The sequence below is a fragment of the Stigmatopora argus genome, chromosome 3 (genome assembly GCF_051989625.1).
Source record: "Stigmatopora argus isolate UIUO_Sarg chromosome 3, RoL_Sarg_1.0, whole genome shotgun sequence".
Classification (NCBI taxonomy): Eukaryota; Metazoa; Chordata; class Actinopteri; order Syngnathiformes; family Syngnathidae; genus Stigmatopora; species Stigmatopora argus.
Genome location: NC_135389.1, coordinates 19,623,756 through 19,642,055, shown reverse-complemented (window position 1 = coordinate 19,642,055; position 18,300 = coordinate 19,623,756).

The following is an 18,300-nucleotide window of genomic DNA, read 5'->3' as shown; positions in this document are numbered from 1 at the left end:
CGAGTTTCGACCAGGAAACGCACAACGCGCATGCGCGGGCAAAAAGAGGGCTTTCTGGGTAATGAAGTATACTCGTGCACACAACACCCATAGGCAATGGCACCATTTTTCAGAATAAAACTTCATTATCCACAATCAATACGTGGGTAGGCTGTTATTCCTTCCTTAGCCTGTTAGCTCCCGCGATCGCTCATTCAAGACTACTTCTCGTTGGCAAGTGGTCGTGCGTTATCCTATTGTGAGGACATTTGTGTGCATCATTTTCGGAATATTTTGAAGGGAATACAACGGCAAACAGCCCATCGATAGCGAACGTGAGGGTGGAGGCGTGGCAAACAGCTAACCCGCCCAGAAAAAAGGTTAAAAAAAAATAAAACTAAATTAGAATTCATTTTTGTGTAGTTACATTAAACGTATGTTTAAGTGTGTCTGTATATATTAATCCAAGTCCGCCCAATTTTAGTTATATTAAACACATTTTATTACTATTAAACCACTCGTTATTTATTACTTTGTCAATATATGGCGAATTAGAAGAAATAAAACATTTTTTCCAATATCCTGTTTTTGGTGTTTTTCAGAGTGTTGGAACAAATTAATTTGTTTTCAATTCATTTCAATGGGAAACGTTCGCTCGAGTTACGAAAAGCTTGACATACGAAAAGCTCGACATACGATCTCAGTCTCGGAACGGATTACGATCGTATGTCGAGGTACCACCGTACTGGGAATTTATGTATCAACACCTGATATGGCTAATTAGATCAGAGCCAGTAGTAGCGTGTGCTTTCATTCATTCATTTTCTGAACCATTTTATCTTCACTAGGATGACGGGGGTGCTGTAGCATATCCCAGCTGACTTGGTGGCCAGCCAATGGCAGGGCACGAGGAGACAAACAACCATTCACGCTCACACTCATACCTAGGGGCAATTCAGAGTGTCCAATCAGCCTACCATGCATATTTTTGGAATGTAGGAGTAAACTGGAGTACCCGGAGAAAACATTAAACCTCCACACAGGTGGACCGACCTGGATTTAAACCCAGAACCCCAGAGTTGTGAGTCCGACGTACCCCAAAAAAATGTGCATACTCTATCAAATACAGGTCAGGGGACTGACTGACTGACAAGCATTCAATAGAATCCTGCCTTTCGTCTGGTTTGCAAACTTTCGGACAAGTCGTTAGAGGCGTAAAATAAAACGGCAACTCCTCAAACTCTTCCTAGCGCCACCCATCAAACAAGTGTGTATCTGTGTGTGGCATTGTGCAAATGTGGGTCCGGTGACAGTCCCTCACCTGTCCCCTGTAGCGCTACCGAGGGACTACCAACCCCCCCGTCTCGATGGGGCCGAGAGGGGACACCCCAGACACCCTCCCTCGCACGCCACTGGTGGCTTTGAAGACTCTCTTGAAAACTCCCCCGGCTGGGTTTCCTCACACGGAAAGAGTTCCCCTCTCTTCTGCTGGCACTTGTAATTATCTTATGCCTGGGAGACAGGTTTTAAGCAGAGGTGTCAGGACAGGTGCTTTCTGACAGCCGCCCGTGATTAGGAGAATTCCGCAGTTCTGTCAGCGCTCGCCACGGGGAAGCGCCGCCGCTTGTTTGGCAACGCAACAACAGCCACTCTTCATTTGTTGACGGATCATCGCTAGTCACCCAGGGCGAACACCCAAACAACGGGCCCTCCGGGGGTGTCCAATGGCGCCTCGAGGGGGGATAAAAAGAACCCTTCCGTGGTTGCAGAGTCCAAACTCTGTCCTACTTCGCTCCTATCTGCACTTTTTTTTCTCCAGATACTTTTTGAGAGTCTCCCTTACCGCTTTTTGTTGAAGCGCCCGTTCCAGAAATTGGATTCAACGCACAACTTTGCTTCTCTGCGTTTAAAGTACTTTATTTTCCACGAGATGGATGCATTTGTTTCTTGTAAGCTAGCGTCACAAAAGACTTGAGTTGTTAAGGTCCAGCTAGGGTGAAAAAAGTCAGTGAGTGGACGTTTGGTCGCCGGACTTTTGGTCGCCCGGACGTTTGGTAGAACGGACGTTTGGTCGCCCGGACTTTTGGTCGCCGGACTTTTGGTAGAACAGGTTCAAACCAGCTCTCAAAATACTGTTGAAACAATCTAAATACTGTCTAAATACTGTTGAAACAATCTAAATACTGTCTAAATACTGTTGAAACAATCTAAATACTGTTGAAACGATCTAAATACTGTTGAAACGATCTAAATACTGTCTAAATACTGTTGAAATGATCTAAATACTGTCTAAATACTGTTGAAACGATCTAAATACTGTCTAAATACTGTTGAAACCAGCTCTCAAAATACTGTTCAAATGGTATTTATGCAGTATTTAGATCGTTTCAACAATATTTTGAGAGCTGGTTTCAACAGTATTTAGACAGTATTTAGATATTTTCAACAGTATTTAGATCGTTTCAAAAGTATTTAGATCGTTTCAACAGTATTTTGAGAGCTGGTTTCAACAGTATTTAGATATTAAACTCTAAACTCTCCCTCTCTCTGTTATAATTTGAACCTGTTCTACCAAAAGTCCGGCGACCAAAAGTCCGGGTGACCAAAAGAAGAAAAAAATGATTAAAAATTGCAATTATTGATTTAAAAGGGGAAAAAATCAGGAAATATAATGTACATCTATATCTATCATTTTAATTTGAACCTAAAACAGAAAGTCGGCACTCATGATTTACTTTCCCGGGCTACACAAAATGATGCGGTGGGCCAGATTTGGCCCCCGGGTCGCCACTTTGACAGGTGGTGTACACAATTTGAAATGATCAAAAAATGTATAAAATACGGGAAAACCGTATAAGTTGACAGGTATGCTACCATCTCGTGTGGATAAATTCAGGTAATACGTCAACACACACAAGTACACGTTGGCGTAGGGGCCAGGGTGGCAAAGTGAGAGGGGCGCTAATGAGCGATTTGGGGGGCCTCCCCACCACGGACGTCCCATCGCCACTCATCACGACGTTCTGGCAGCAGACGAGCGAGGAAACCCACACAAACGCACGCTCACGCCGCCATTGATTGGCGGGACTGTGAAATGAATATCGATTGGAAAACATGATGAGTTTATCAGCACGGCCAAAAAGGACAAAGAGAAAGTTGGCTTGGGGGACGAGAATCGGGGAGCGCTGGAAAAAAGAGCAAGTTGAGAGTGAAAGTGAAGTAAAACGCTGATCTCGGCATAAGGGGGTCTCGTCGTGAGCATTGTTCGCGCGCTTTCTTGCAAATACGGAAAAGAGGAATACTAGAGGGGAATGGAAGCTAATTAAAAGGCAGATCAAAGCGTCCCTCGTAGTGTTTTTCCTCGACACATCCGGGAACAGTCAAAACAGCGACATTCTTTTTTTTTTTAATTTTTATGCCACCTCAGATCTTTTTTTTGGGGTTAAAAAAAATAACAAATAAAGCAAACTTTCTTTGAGTACACAGTGTTAACCGGTTAATCGTGCACAAAGAAATTGAAATCTCTGGTGTCAATATGTGTTTGTTGCCGAGTTCACGTGGAATTTTTCTGTGGTTTGACGGTAGTTTTTGGATTTAGAATGTAAAGGTCACGTTTGAGAAATATTAGGGCACAAAGGGTGTCAAAGTGGCGGCCCGGGGGCCAAATCTGGCCCGCCGCATCATTTTGTGTGGCCCGGGAAAGTAAATCATGCCGACTTTCTATTTTAGGATCAAATTCAAATGAAGACTATAGATGTATATTAAATTTCCCGATTTTCCACCTTTTAAATCAATCATTGTCATTTTTTAATCAATTTTTTTCTGTGTTTTTAGTTCAAAAATCATTTTGTAAAATCTAAAAATATATTTAAAAAAAAGCTAAACGTCATGACAACCCTTCCAAATATTAAATAGAAACTCATTTCAGAGTTGCTTTTTCAAAGACCACATTTTCTAGTATCAGCAAATAAGTCCAAAAATGCCCTTAAAATAGAAGACTTCCTACGTTTCCCTTCCAAGACCAACTGGATAAATGTTTCAATTAATAGCGTTGGTTAGCGAGTAGTAGATCCCGTGTCGCCGGGCGAGGATTACACCCCTAATCTACGCTGTCACTCCGACTGAAGCCACAAAGACGTACACGGCACCGAGGGGTGCGGAGCTGTCAGGTGCTGTTGCAGCACATGTTTTAAGACCCCTAACCCGAAACGTACTCTGGCACAGCTGGCGTATAAAATCCACTCGTCCGCAGAGATTTTGAACTCATCGGGGAGTCGGCGCTCGTCGGAACTCCCAAAATCAGGTCAACGCGGCGTACGGTGACTGCGACAGTCACGGGCGTCCAATCCATCTACGCTAGTTCAAATAGATTGGACGTCTACTGCCGTCAAATTGATCGTACGAATAGTGATATCGCTCCATTGGGCGTGGCTTGTATCTGGCGATCGCGATTAACCCTGATGCTACATGATTGCTGCTAGTACTCAGACGTTTCGTCGAAAGACGTTTGGTCGACCGGACGTTTGGTAGAACGGACGTTTGGTAGAACGGACGTTTGGTAGAACGGACATTTGGTAGAACGGACGTTTGGTAGAACGGACGTTTGGTAGTACGGACGTTTGGTCGCCGGGTTGTTACTGTTGAAACCAGCTCTCAAAATTATAATCATGAGAGAGAGAGAGTGAGTTTAATATCTAAATATCTAATATCAAAATATCAACAGTAAACTCTCTGTCATAATTTGACAGCGAGCGAACCCGGCGACCAAACGTCCGTTCTACCAAATGTCTGTTCTACCAAACGTCCGTTCTTCCAAACGTCCGGTCGACCAAATGTCTGGGGACCAAACGTCCGGGGACCAAACATCTTTCGACGAAACGTCCGGTCACGCTGCTATTTTTATATACAGTAATCCCTCGATTATCACGACTTCACTTATTGCAAAATCACTACTTCACGATTTTTTCTGCTATTAATTATTACTTTTTTTTTAAGTTCATAAAAATGTGAAATCCGCTGAAACTCGCAAGCGGAAGCCACTCCCCTCTCTTCCGCTTGCTACCAAAACTCAGGACGGAAGAATTTATTACTTTTTTTAAACAGGGGTGAGCCTACTTTGAAATTTTTCGATTAATGCGGCCATATCTGGTCTAAATTAACCACGATATTCGAGGGATTATTGTATCTATTTGGAAAAACGAATCAAAATGGACATTTCTATCAACTTATTTATGAAAACTCACTCAAGTAAACATGTTTGATCAATACATGGCCTTCATTTTCCCAGTTTTCAGCGCAAATCCAATTTAGTCCAAACCTGCTTAAATACAGGGGGAAAAATACATCTTAAAGGATATATAGCACTCAGTAACGAACAGTTATTTTAGAAAAAATGTCGAGTCAAAACATTATCTTAAGCATTCCAATATAACACTATATTAGGGACCACTTCTTGAATAAATATAAGCAGTAAAATTTGATATGGGACCTAATCTGAGAAACAGCGGCCTCCTGCGTCCAAGCTCGATTTCTACATCCCCACACTTCATCAGCACACATAAATATCAGGTTTTACGGGCTGCCAACTAGTGGACAGGAGTGGAAGTTCAGTCACCTATTGTTTATTTCCACCAAAAACACAAAGATCATTCCAGACCGATTTTGAACCGATACGAGAATTTTGTGATATCGCAATATATTGGAGTCGATTATTTATAAAACAGCTTTATCACTATGGAGGTTGGATTCGTTCCCTTTTGTGTGGTTCTGCGTACTCACCCCAGGAAACGACATTACCACTCGGCCCACTCCCAATTTTAAGCGATTGAGTTGTGCCGTAACGTGACACGATATTGACTTGGACTCAGACGGGTCACGCCAAGCTTTCCCTGCTCATCAGCGTCAGTGTGCCTTAAAAACATCCCCCCGTTCACCCAATCAATGGCCTTGGCATATTTGCATCCTAGCCTAATGGATCTTTATCTTGAACAGACCAGACCAGGACTTAAAAGGACACAATTGCCTTATTTTACGAAATAATTTCATCTATATCAAGGAGTACGTGGAAATATTATGCTACTGGACTTTCGGAGATCTAGTTTTCCAACGCCCTACCCAAGATGGCGACCCAACTACGCTTCAAAAAACCGTTCTGTCCTGAATCTCAGTGAGTTTATCACAAGTCGAATCGCTAGCACCGAAAAAAAAAGATGGTTGTTCTTCCCTAGCTAAGATGCACCCTACCGCCAATTAGTTTAAGACTAGTAGATGTCCAATCCATTTGAAGCGGGAGGGTCGGCAGCAAAGAAAAGCATTCAATTCAATTCAATTCAACAAACGTCTTTGAGAAGATTCCTCGAGAATGGAAGACGCGCAAAAGTATCAACTTTACACAGACAGCAATTTGTTTATATGAATAAAGAGAAATATGATACAAATTATTTACTAGTTTATGTTACTGGGAAAATCCCGATAATTAAAGGGTAAGTAGATGCATTGCTGAGGTCTACCGTATTTTCACGACTATAAGGCGCACATAAAAGTCTTAAATTTTCTCCAAAATAGACAGGGCGCCTTATAATCCAGTGCGCTTTATATATGGACCAATACTAAAATTGTTATCACGATAAAATTAAATAAATCAGTGGATAGGGTACACCATCCTCTACAGCTCTCACAACTACGGAAACAGCCCCCGACTACTATTTTCCCGTAGAAAAAGTACTGCGCAGTGACTGCTGGGATACGTAGTTCTTTTGTCAATACGCCCAATGGATTGTGGCCTGGCCATCGACATCAACACAGCTTTACGAAGCATGGAAGACAGCGTTAGAATAGTTACGCTAGCTACTAGCTAGCTACTATTTGCGAATGGATTGTGGCCGCCTGGACGAACGTATAAAACTCAGCGTTTTCGATGACTCATTTGGACAATTGTTCAATTCGGACACAGAAAATGAGGACTTTGATGGATTTGTGGGTGATGATGACCTGAGTTCATTGTAAAATGGCTAAATAAAGTACAACCGAACTCAGTTTTGCTTCCGTTGCCTTTTTAAAAACGTGTTTTTAGCATGTGGGTGTAGCATGTATGTTTAAGCTGGTGTATGTTTTGCCATGCCTGGCTGCGTCTATAAAAACGGTGCGTCCTTTGTGTGTGTAAAATACAGAAATAGCACTCGTTACTGACACTGCGGCTAAAAATACGATGCGTCATATAGTCGTGAAAATACGGTAATTACAATAGTTTTTTAAGCTAACCGCAAGATAGCGGGCCAGGAGTCCATCTTTTAACGGCTACAATCACGGTCAATTATCGGTAGACGTATAATTATATCATATTTTGCTTCAATTACTATCAAAAATCAGGAGTGCGCACACAAAAGCAGGTTTCGCAAAGCTTTGACTGTGCAATAAGCACTTATTTGGCAGTATACTGCAGCAGGGCCGCTTTGTTTTTACAGCTTGTATGTTTCTTCCAGTCCCGTCTTCCATCCATCAAGCCATTTTCTCCCCCCCGTTTTCTAGTTACTACTGGAAATGGCCTCCCATTTCCACTCCATATTTCCATTAATGTCTGCTTTTCAGCCCCCTCCCCTGTCCAAATGTCCCAAACGCTCCTGCAGATTGTTTCCGCATTCATTTTGCGCATTTCGCAGCACTACTCCCGGCCCATATTTCTCAATACTCTTGACCATCTGTCTGTCTGGACGTCGGACGGGGGCGCTAACCAAATCACAAAAAAAAGCCACAACGGTAGGCTTCGGCCAAGAGTTCTCGATCAAAACGCTCTTAAAAAAAGGATTTACGACAGTCGTGAAACATATCGGTGTGCTTGTGTTGCTTCATTTAACTCATTGGCCGCGATCGATGCGTAGTTATGACACCCTCGCCAAAAAGTACACAACCCAGCACTTTTTAATTCATCATCTATCGTATTTTCTCGCATATTAGCCTCCTGCGCGTATGAGCCGCACCCTTAAAATTGCCTTAAAATGGTTGAATTTTACAATTTCTCTCGTATAAGCCACCCCCTGATTCCCAATTTACACCTCCATATTCATGGTTTTAATAGGGAGTACAAATGTGTTACTTTGAAGAGAAAATCTTAAGAAAAATAATCGTACGTGGTATTTCTGAGATACTGTATAAATCGATTGCTGGATTGCCTGCATGTAGACAAATTCAAAAAGGAAGTCACGTGAGCAGTACAACCAGGAAGTGTGTCTGTCAAGACCGGACGTTTGGTCGAAAGACGTTTGGTCCCCGGACGTTTGGTCGACCGGACGTTTGGTCGACCGGACGTTTGGTCGACCGGACGTTTGGTAGAACGGACGTTTGGTAGAACGGACGTTTGGTCGCCGGGTTTGCTCGCTGTCAAATTATGACAGAGAGTTTACTGTTGATATTTTGATATTAGATATTTAGATATTAAACTCACTCTCTCTCATGATTATAATTTTGAGAGCTGGTTTCAACAGTAACAACCCGGCGACCAAACGTCCGTTCGACCAAACGTCCGTTCGACCAAACGTCCGTTCGACCAAACGTCCGTTCGACCGAACGTCCGTTCGACCAAACGTCCGTTCGACCAAACGTCCGTTCGACCAAACGTCCGTTCGACCAAACGTCCGTTCGACCAAACGTCCGGTCGACCAAACGTCCAGGGACCAAACGTCTTTCGACGAAACGTCCGAGTACCGTGTCCGTAGCGGTCTAATTTGTCATCCCTAGGTAAGATGGCGGCACCCTGAGCGAGCAATGGCAAGCACAACTAAGTGAGTTTTTCCACGTTTTATGCAAGATATGTTTTTTTCTTCTTCAATTTCATTCATAGACGTCAACATTAATTTTGTTTAGCATTTTATATTACGCATGGTCTTGCGTTATGGATGTTTCGTCTTTGTCACCTTGCAGTTTCGTCTAATTTGTGCGCATATAAGCCGTACCCTCGATTCAGTCATCTTTTTTTTTAGCTACAAATACAGTGTACATGAGAGAAAATACAGTATTTCCTTTACCTTCACCTCAATGCTAACGCACCAATTTTTCCCCCATTTTTTTCTTCCCACTTGGCCTCAGGCCCATTCTTCCTCAACCCTGCCGTTTTTATTACATCATTGTTTGACCACCCCGAATGTACTCTACCCACACCATATAACAACCCGAAAGGAGGTCTACAAACGTGAGCTTGTGTGTGTGTATGTGTGTGTTGCCTTTGCTTAAGAAGTGCTAAACGCTGAGTCGCGTTAAATTGGAGCCAAAGAAAGATTCTCTCCCAAGAATTAGCACTTAATTAGGTCTTAATTAGCATAATTATGCACGCTAACAGTGTCTCGACAGAATAGCGTTTGTCAGGAGGGTTGAGCCATCTGTAAGGGCAGAGGATTAATACATCATCTTTTTACACGCTATGGCAAAGTGCTCTTCATTAATCAATGTTGCCTTTATAGCAGAGGAATGTTGGCATTTTGCATTATGCGCCATTAAGATGGCTCCCGTTGAAACCGCGGGGGCTCTAATTGGGCCTCGTGCGAGGCTCGACGGGAACGGGAGCGCCGACGCCTAAACGGCAGGCTTGTCGCGGTTAACTGAAGGGATGGGAGGGGGATTGACAATGAGAGGGTCTGCAGTGGGCGAGATGATCAATAGGGAGGCTTGAACTTTTCATGTTTGGTAATCAGCTGCTGCAGAAGGGGATGACAAACTAAAACGTTGAACATGTGCTAGTTTTACTATTCCCGCAAGCTTCTAAACTATTTAAAATGGGTGTCAAAGGAAGCGGCCCACTAGGGGGGTCCGATCCGGTCCCCGGGGTTGTTCTGCCTGATGCTTTGTGGTTCAGTCATACTGTATTATTTTTTTTTGCCTTAACGCAATCCCATTGGTCCGTTCGTCCCCTGCCGTCAAAACGGCGCCTTCAATGGCAGCCAATGAGTTCATAAAGAACCTAAAAATGCCCCCAAAACCACCTGGAAATTCCCCCAAATCATCAGAAACCAAGAAACGAACAAGAAATCCTCCGGAAAGTCGAAATCAATAGGAAAATGATCCAAAATTGACAGAATGTGACCTTTACGAACCCTAAAAGTTAACTCGCTGTCTTCTATTGACAATGATAGATGTCCAATTCACTTAAACTGGCTATGAATACTCATCTCACCAGTCCATTTTGACTGGGAGGAGCCAATGAACGATGATCCAAGTGACGAAAAAACAAGTGACAACCAACCCTGCTCTCCTCTATGTATTTTGACATCTCTCTCTCAAATCAGATTCGTGACCAGACGTTTCGTTGAAAGACGTTTGGTGGACCGGACGTTTGGTCGACCGGACGTTTGGTAGAACGGACGTTTGGTTGCCGGGTTCGCTCGCTGTCAAATTATGACAGAGAGTTTACTGTTGATATAATTTTGAGAGCTGGTTTCAACAGTAACAACCCGGCGACCAAACGTCCGTTCTAACAAACGTCCGGTCGACCAAACGTCCGGTCGACCAAACGTCCGGTCGACCAAACGTCTGAAAGAACATCAGAACATATTGGAATGGATTAAGTTACTTGTGGCTTTCAGCTGTTGCGCTTTTAAGCATTTCTTGTTTCTTCTTTCCATGTGAACAATCAATGTCGCCATAGCTAACAAGTATGGCGCATCTCACCTTCTTGACACAATCGTTCTCGGCTGCTGCCATTTCCATCCACACACACACACACACACTAAGGTGCGGCCTGGGCACATCTACATCCACACACACCTCATTTGCGATCTATAAGAGCCCGGAGCCCGGCGCGACCTTGAGACACGCCACTCCGGCCTTGCCAATAGCATCTTCCGCGCTAGTCGGCGTTTGCGCGTGTGACGCATGGCTTTCATATCACGTCAAAGCTACACGACGCAACACCTACAAAGCAAATATGTTTTAGCATCTAGTAGCTAAACGAACCTTCTACGCTCACACACACACACACAGACACACACACTTTGGGCTCTCGGGGGCATTAGCATTATCGATGAGCTCACCCCGTCACCTCAGACGCGGGCTCTTAAAAGAGAATAATTTCATGCAAATGAGATATCGATGAGTTAATGATTAATTGGCCGCCCGGCCATGTTAATATGCAATAGCTGTCGTGTAATATGCATTTCTAATGACTCTGTCTCAGCGTGTTCAAACAAATGGGCCACTTTGATCGTCGGGATTTTCGCCGTGTCGGCTCCCCGGGACGGGACCGAGGCCCGGGGCCCGGGGGTCCGCTAGGAACCCGGCGACCGTGGGGAGGCGACGCGGCGAGGACAGGGGGACTTGTGATATGCATATTGCGTGCCTATTAGAATCGTGGTGAATGATAAAATGCTGTTTGTATGGTTACATTGCACTGTAAGGCTGCAGAAATCAAACGGATGCGGACCACAGATGAAAAACGGATAGAAATTGAATGGAACTTAACATGCAAATATACTGTGCGTGCATCTAAAAAGAAAATGAAAGGTCCCGCTCACAACATGCAACGCCGTAGTAGCAATGACTGACAGACAGGTTGACACTTTGCGTCAGAGACTAGCGACAACGATCCAGTGTGTGTGTGGGGGGGGGTATGTTTCCGGTGACTCATCGCTCATTAAAGGACAGCAGTTACAAAGTTGACATGACATCTGTCAACAGGGCCATCATCCCAGGTCAGGACTCTTGACCTATCCTCGACCCCAACTACACACACACCCACACACACACACACATTACCACCTCCTGCTTACCTTTTCCATGCAAATGCCAGTCAATGAGTGTATATGGACACAGTAACGTCATCAAACTGGAAGTAAAATCTAGAAAGAGAAAATAAATGTGCATCTTATAATTCAAATACCTTAAAAAGTTCAATGCTATTGTCATCAATCATTTCAGAACTTAAAACTTGTATTACAAAGTACTATAGATTGTATTACCGTATTTTCACAACTATAAGGCACACTTAAAAGTCTTAAATTTCCTCCAAAATAGACAGGGCGCCTTATAATCCAGTGTGCTTTATATATGGACCAATACTGAAAATTTTATCACGATAAAATCAAATAAATCAGTCGATAGGGTACACCATCCTCTACAGCTCTCACAACTACGGCAAGCAGCCCCCGACTCTACTATTTTCCCCGTTGAAAAAGTATTGTGCAGTGACTGCTGGGATATGTAGTTCTTTTGTCAATACACCCAATGGATTTTGGCCTGGGCATTGACATCAACACAGCTTTACGAAGCGTGGCAGGCAGCGCCGGAATAGTTACGCTATCTACTAGCTAGCTACTATTTGCGAATGGATTGTGGCCGCCTGGACAAATGTATAAACCTCAGCGTTTTCGATGACTCATTTGGACATTTGTTCAATTCGGACACAGAAAATGAGGACTTTGCTGGATTTGTGGGTGATGATGACGTGAGTACATTGTAAAATGGCTAAATAAAGTACAACCCAACTCAGTTTTGCTTCTGTTGCCTTTTTAAAAACGTGTTTTTAGCGTGTGTCCGTGTGTTTAAGGTGGTGTATGTTTTGCCATGCCTGGCTGCGTCTTTAAAAACGGTGCGTCCTTTGTGTGTGTCAAATACAGAAATAGCACTCATTACTGACAATGTGGCTTAAAGTACAATGCGCCATATAGTCGTGAAAATACGGTATGCGTTTCTTGTATTTCAGATGGGTTACAAGTAGTCTACGTATTTTATTATATGTTCTATGTTGCCTTCTAACCCCGCCCTTTTGTTCCCCAATAAATAGATGCTCCAAACTGGGCCGCCTCCCGCCACATAAAGCCACACCCATTTCGCAGATGCCCTTTTTTTTAGCCAGCCTACCTTCACCTTCATTTTACAAGGAAATCCAAACGGACATTCCAGACATCAAATTTCCCGCAATTATTGACGCGTTTTTATTTCCGTCTTGAATCAAGAACCGCGCTGGCGTATTTTATACGGCAGAGCAGTTTGTTTTGGGTCAGATAATGAAGTGCGGCGCGGCGAGGAAAGCGTGCGGGTCCCTGCCAAGGCTTAATTAGAGATTCATCCGCCCTTATATATATCACGGTTAGTGTGTGTCAACAAGCTGCCATGCATCAGCTGCCGGCAGAAAAAGCTTTACGGCTCAAACTCAGCGGGAAGGTGCGGCTGTGGAAATTAAAGAGCAATAATTAATGAGAGGTGGCCGACTTTAGCACCTGTTTCCGTCTTTGTTAATAATGATACCTCCCGGTGGCGGCGTTTGCGTGCGCGTGTGTCGCCGTGACGTGAAGATAAACAAAACCAGCGACAACGTGGCCCCGGCTGGCGTTGGAGGAATAATAAAGGCCATAAATAGTGTGCGGTCAACAAGTTAGAGAGCTCCGCTTTCACTCACCGGAGCAAACTGACCTTGTTTACAATGAAATAACCCCGGTTAGAAAACTTACTTTCAAGCGCTAACGATTTTACGCTAAAAAGAAAACTAAAACAACACAAATACGGAGGAAAGTCATTCCAGGCTTGAGACTGTCAAACACAAACTAGCCACCTTTCAAAGTCTGGTCTAGGCTTGAAAACCAAATTTGGTCAGACTAATCGTTACGTTAAAGCCGATTTTTAACCCTAAACCTAGATTAGAATCTTAATGCTATCTTGAGCGTAGCCTAATAATGCAGTACTTTACGAAAATCGTAACCAGGCTTGAAACTAGCATTGTTCTGTTGCTATTTTTGGGCATTGGATTCTAAATCTGATACGTAGCTATGAAAATGCTACACCATTTGCTAGCTACTGAAATATAATGAGACACAAAGCGCCACGTTCACTGATCTATATTAGTATTGGTGCGTTATTTGTTCCTACTTGACGTTGTTTGGGAAATTATATATCGGAAAATATTAAAACAGAAATGGCATCGGCGCATTAATTTTTTTAGCACTCACCGATACGACGCCGTACGGAAAATAATGTACGGTAATCCCTCGAATATCGTGGACAATGGCCACAAGAAGACAAAGGACTTAGACTAAAACTCCCATTAACCTGTTTTTGGGGGATTTCTATCAAGCGGAGAGGAACTATTTTCACTGAGTACAGTATTTAAAGTATTTACTTTTATATATATATATATATATATATATATATATATATATATATATATATATATATATATATATATATATATATGTATATATATATACACACATTATATTTAGATATCAATACATGCAGTCTTTTGATATGCTTATAGCTGTAATATTTTAGGAAGGTACACTTTTTGATACTTGTATTTCTGTATAGGCGCGAAAATATGTATTGTGGTAGGAATAATGGGGGTGATCCTACTATGCATTTTTTTGTTGCGGCCATGTCTGGTCTACATTAACCGCAATATTCGAGGGATTACTGTATTGAACTATAATGGGAAACAAAGCGCTACGCTCATCGTTCCAAATTAGTGACAAAAAATGGCCTCCTTGGGTTATTTCTTAGTACTCACCGATAACATTGCCAGCATTTTAGTGCCATCAATCCTAGACTGGAACCCCAAACACGGCTTAAAACCCAAGTTTCAACCCATAACCAGTTTAGAAACTATAAACCAGGAATCAAACGAAATCTATTTGTTAGAACAATTGTCTAAAATTGCCCGTCCAATTGAAAACAAACCTAGGAATAAATTCACTGGCTCCCACCGACAGCCCGGCAATCTATTTGAACCGCGAGATGTGACAGTGATCATTTGCCAGCCTCTCCCAGCTGGAGTGGATCGGACGTCTATCGCCCTCCCGTTTCAAATAGATTGGACGTTTGTTTGAGTAGAGCAAAAGGCCGTGTGACAGGAGAACCTGCCGGAAACTTATGAAAGCAGACAAACGGCGCTAAAAAGGCTCGACGGCGACGCGCTGCTGTCATGCGCAACCCACCAAAGTCAACTTGACCAAAAAAAACAAAACAAACAAAACGCATTGTTTACCCCCTTAAAAAAGTCACAATTCGTGTCACTCATCGCTCGGCTCAGCATTTTCGCCCATTTTTTCTGTCAACCCAGCAAAAACAAAAACATCTCTTAAAGTCTGTCGGATCGAGTATGGAAGCCCCCCCAACAACACCACCCCCGTCGCCCCCCTCTCCGTCCGTCCCTGTCACAGTTGCTCATTCGCAGACGGCGTCAGAAGGGATGAGCGTGCGTTTGAGGGGACGCGCATCTCCCGGAGAGGAAGGCCCGAGCACCCCAGGGCAGCGTGGGAGGAGATTGGCTGAGGGGGGAGTCATTCGGGGGGAGGCGCGAGAGTGAGGGGGCGCTCATGTTCTATCATCCAAAGTGCGTTTTCCACTCATCTGCCTTCACTTGCCATCATTCGCGTCGGCCTCCGCTCGACCGATGCCATCTGACAGGCCCGAGCTGCGTACGTACTGACTGAATGCTCGTTTTTTTTAAACTTTAGGAAGGTGTGTGTGCGTGTGTGTGTGTGTTTGTTCCAAAGTTATACTACTGTGGAATATTTTCCCAACTTAGATTTAAATCTACCGTATTTTCACGACTATATGGCACATCGTATTTTTAGCCGCAGTGTCAGTAACGAGTGCTATTTCTGTATTTTAAACACACAAAGGACGCACCGTTTTTTTAGACGCATGTATATTATATGTGAATATCGAACCGCAATAGCGCTGGCTACCGGAAGCAGCTCCAGACTCTATTTCCGGTTTCCGGTGCGCAGTGACTGCTGGGATATATAGTTCTTGCACGGAACACCCACACGCTAAAAACACGTTTTTAAAAAGGCAACGGAAGCAAAACTGAGTTCGGTTGTACTTTATTTAGCCATTTTACAATGTACTCACGTCATCATCACCCACAAATCCATCAAAGTCCTCATTTTCTGTGTCCGAATTGAACAATTGTCCAAATTAGTCATCAAAACGCTGAGTTTTATACGTTCGTCCAGGCGGCCACTATCCATTCGCAAATAGTAGCTAGCTAGTAGCTAGCGTAACTTTTCCAACGGTGCTTTCCATGCTTCGTCAAGCTGTGTTGATGTCGATGTATACCGGCCACAATCCATTGGGTGTATTGACAAAAGAACTACTACATATCCCAGCAGTCACTGCGCAGTACTTTGTCTATGGGAAAATAGTAGTCGGTGTACCCTATCGACTGATTCATTTTATTTTATCATGATAACAATTTTAGTATTGGTCCATATATAAAACACACTGGATTATAAGGCGCCCTGTCTATTTTGGAGAAAATTTAAGACTTTTATGTGCGCCTTATAGTGGTGAAAATACGGTAATCCGAAATGGACTGACACAAAGTGCTAAGAAGTGTCAGACAAAGCCACATTTTAAGTTGTTTAGGATCAATACAAGGAGTCAAGATCATTATTAATGCAGTTCATGTTAAAATTATGTTTCTGAACTTTATCGCTGGCTGTGAGGAGTTTTTTTTTGTGGATTCCTATCGCATTGGAAACAAATAAGTTGGTTTATGTTTGTTTGTCGTTCTAGTAATGGTTTCCCAATCCGAAAGCCAATATCGGCTATTTTTGGAATGGCGGAATTGGAATAAAAAAAATATCTAGTCTTTCATTTACATCAATATGGGTATCAATCAGTATCAATAATATCAATTATGTCTAAAATGCCTTTTTCTGTGTCTGTATTCTCACCCTCTTGCTACGGTGACAATGAAATTTCCCGAATATGGGATGAATCAACTTATCCAATCCAATCCAATGGGAAAGTATTTACAAATCCTTTGTATTCTGTTTTCAATCGCGTTTGTCATAACTCCACCAAAATTTGTGTTTACGACAACCAGATCTTTTCGCGCGTCGTCCCCCATCCCGTTACTTTGGCGGCGGGCCGATGCGTGTCGACAGGTCCGAGCGGCGGACTGACTGCTCTTTTTGACTTTGGGAATGTGTCCGTACGCGCCAGTGTGACCTACGCCTTGCTCGGCTTGTGATTTTTGTGGCAGGCCTGTCAGATCTCTCCTCCCTCCACGCCAGATCAATGCCATCGCCGAGCAAGTGGCGGCGCGTGATGAGAGCCACCCGCCCTTTCGGACGGGTGCCCACCAACGACAGGGAATATGTTCTTCCCGGGGAGCGAGCCGGTCGCGGCTGAGTGATGGCCATGCGCGCACACGCGTTTTAGTGACAAACTACAAAAGAGGCAGTACTTGACTCCATACCAATGCTTAGCAGAGTGAACAACACTAAGTGCAAAATAATACAAACATCTCACTAACGTAGTGCGACTCTACCGAAAAAATTACACATATTCAAATAGATATGTTTGCGGTATCATTCTAAAACAAATTTTAGTCGTGAGGTGTGTGGACCACTAAAATTTTCATTGCTAGCACTTGTGCAATTAGTAAATTGGCAGATTTTTTTTAGTATTATTATGACGGAATGTAGTAGTAGCCATTTTGCATGCTTGTTATACATTCTAATACATTTTTAAATCATTTTCTTATCAATTTTTCTCATTTTTGTCTTTCTCTCATCTTTTATAGATTTTTTAAATTATATAATAATAGTATAGTAATATTATTATCATCTTTTATTTTATTTTAAAAATCATTTTCTTATCATTTTTTCTCATTTTTGTCTTTCTCTCATCTTTTATAGATTTTTTTAAATTATATAATAATAGTATAGTAATATTATTATCATCTTTTATTTTATTTTAAAAATCATTTTCTTATCATTTTTTCTCATTTTGTGTCTTTCTCTCATCTTTTATAGTTTTTTTTTAATCATTTTCTTATCATTTTTTTCTCATTTTGTGTCTTTCTCTCATTTTGTATAGATTTTGAAAATGATTTTCTTAACCGATAGATGACGCACTAGTCTAGTTAAAGTATGTAAATGTGTGTGGGAGCATATTGGAGCTACTTGAGAATGCTGACACATTTCTGAACATTTAACTTTTACTGTGGACATCATGACACATGAACGAACAAAATGTGAAGCTACAAGAGAAAAAACTGTTTGTGCATGAAATGCAAGCAAACTTTCCACCTTCAAAACCAAGCTGGTTTTATTTTTCAAGCAAATATCAGACAAGTCATTTGCTCATTTCCCTACACTGGTTGCATTAAAAGAGGCCCCCGCATGTGAAAAAATACAGGAAATCATTGGATGACCTGCATGAGCAATTCTGCCGTCGGTTTTGTGATTTTGGAAAAATTGACAGCTGGTGTCATGTCCTTTCTCACAAGACCCGGAAACGGTTCCACAGGAGTTGCAGTTGGAACTGATTGATCTCCAATGTGACAAGTTCAACTCCCTGAAAGTCTCTGAGTTTTAGGCTTCATTA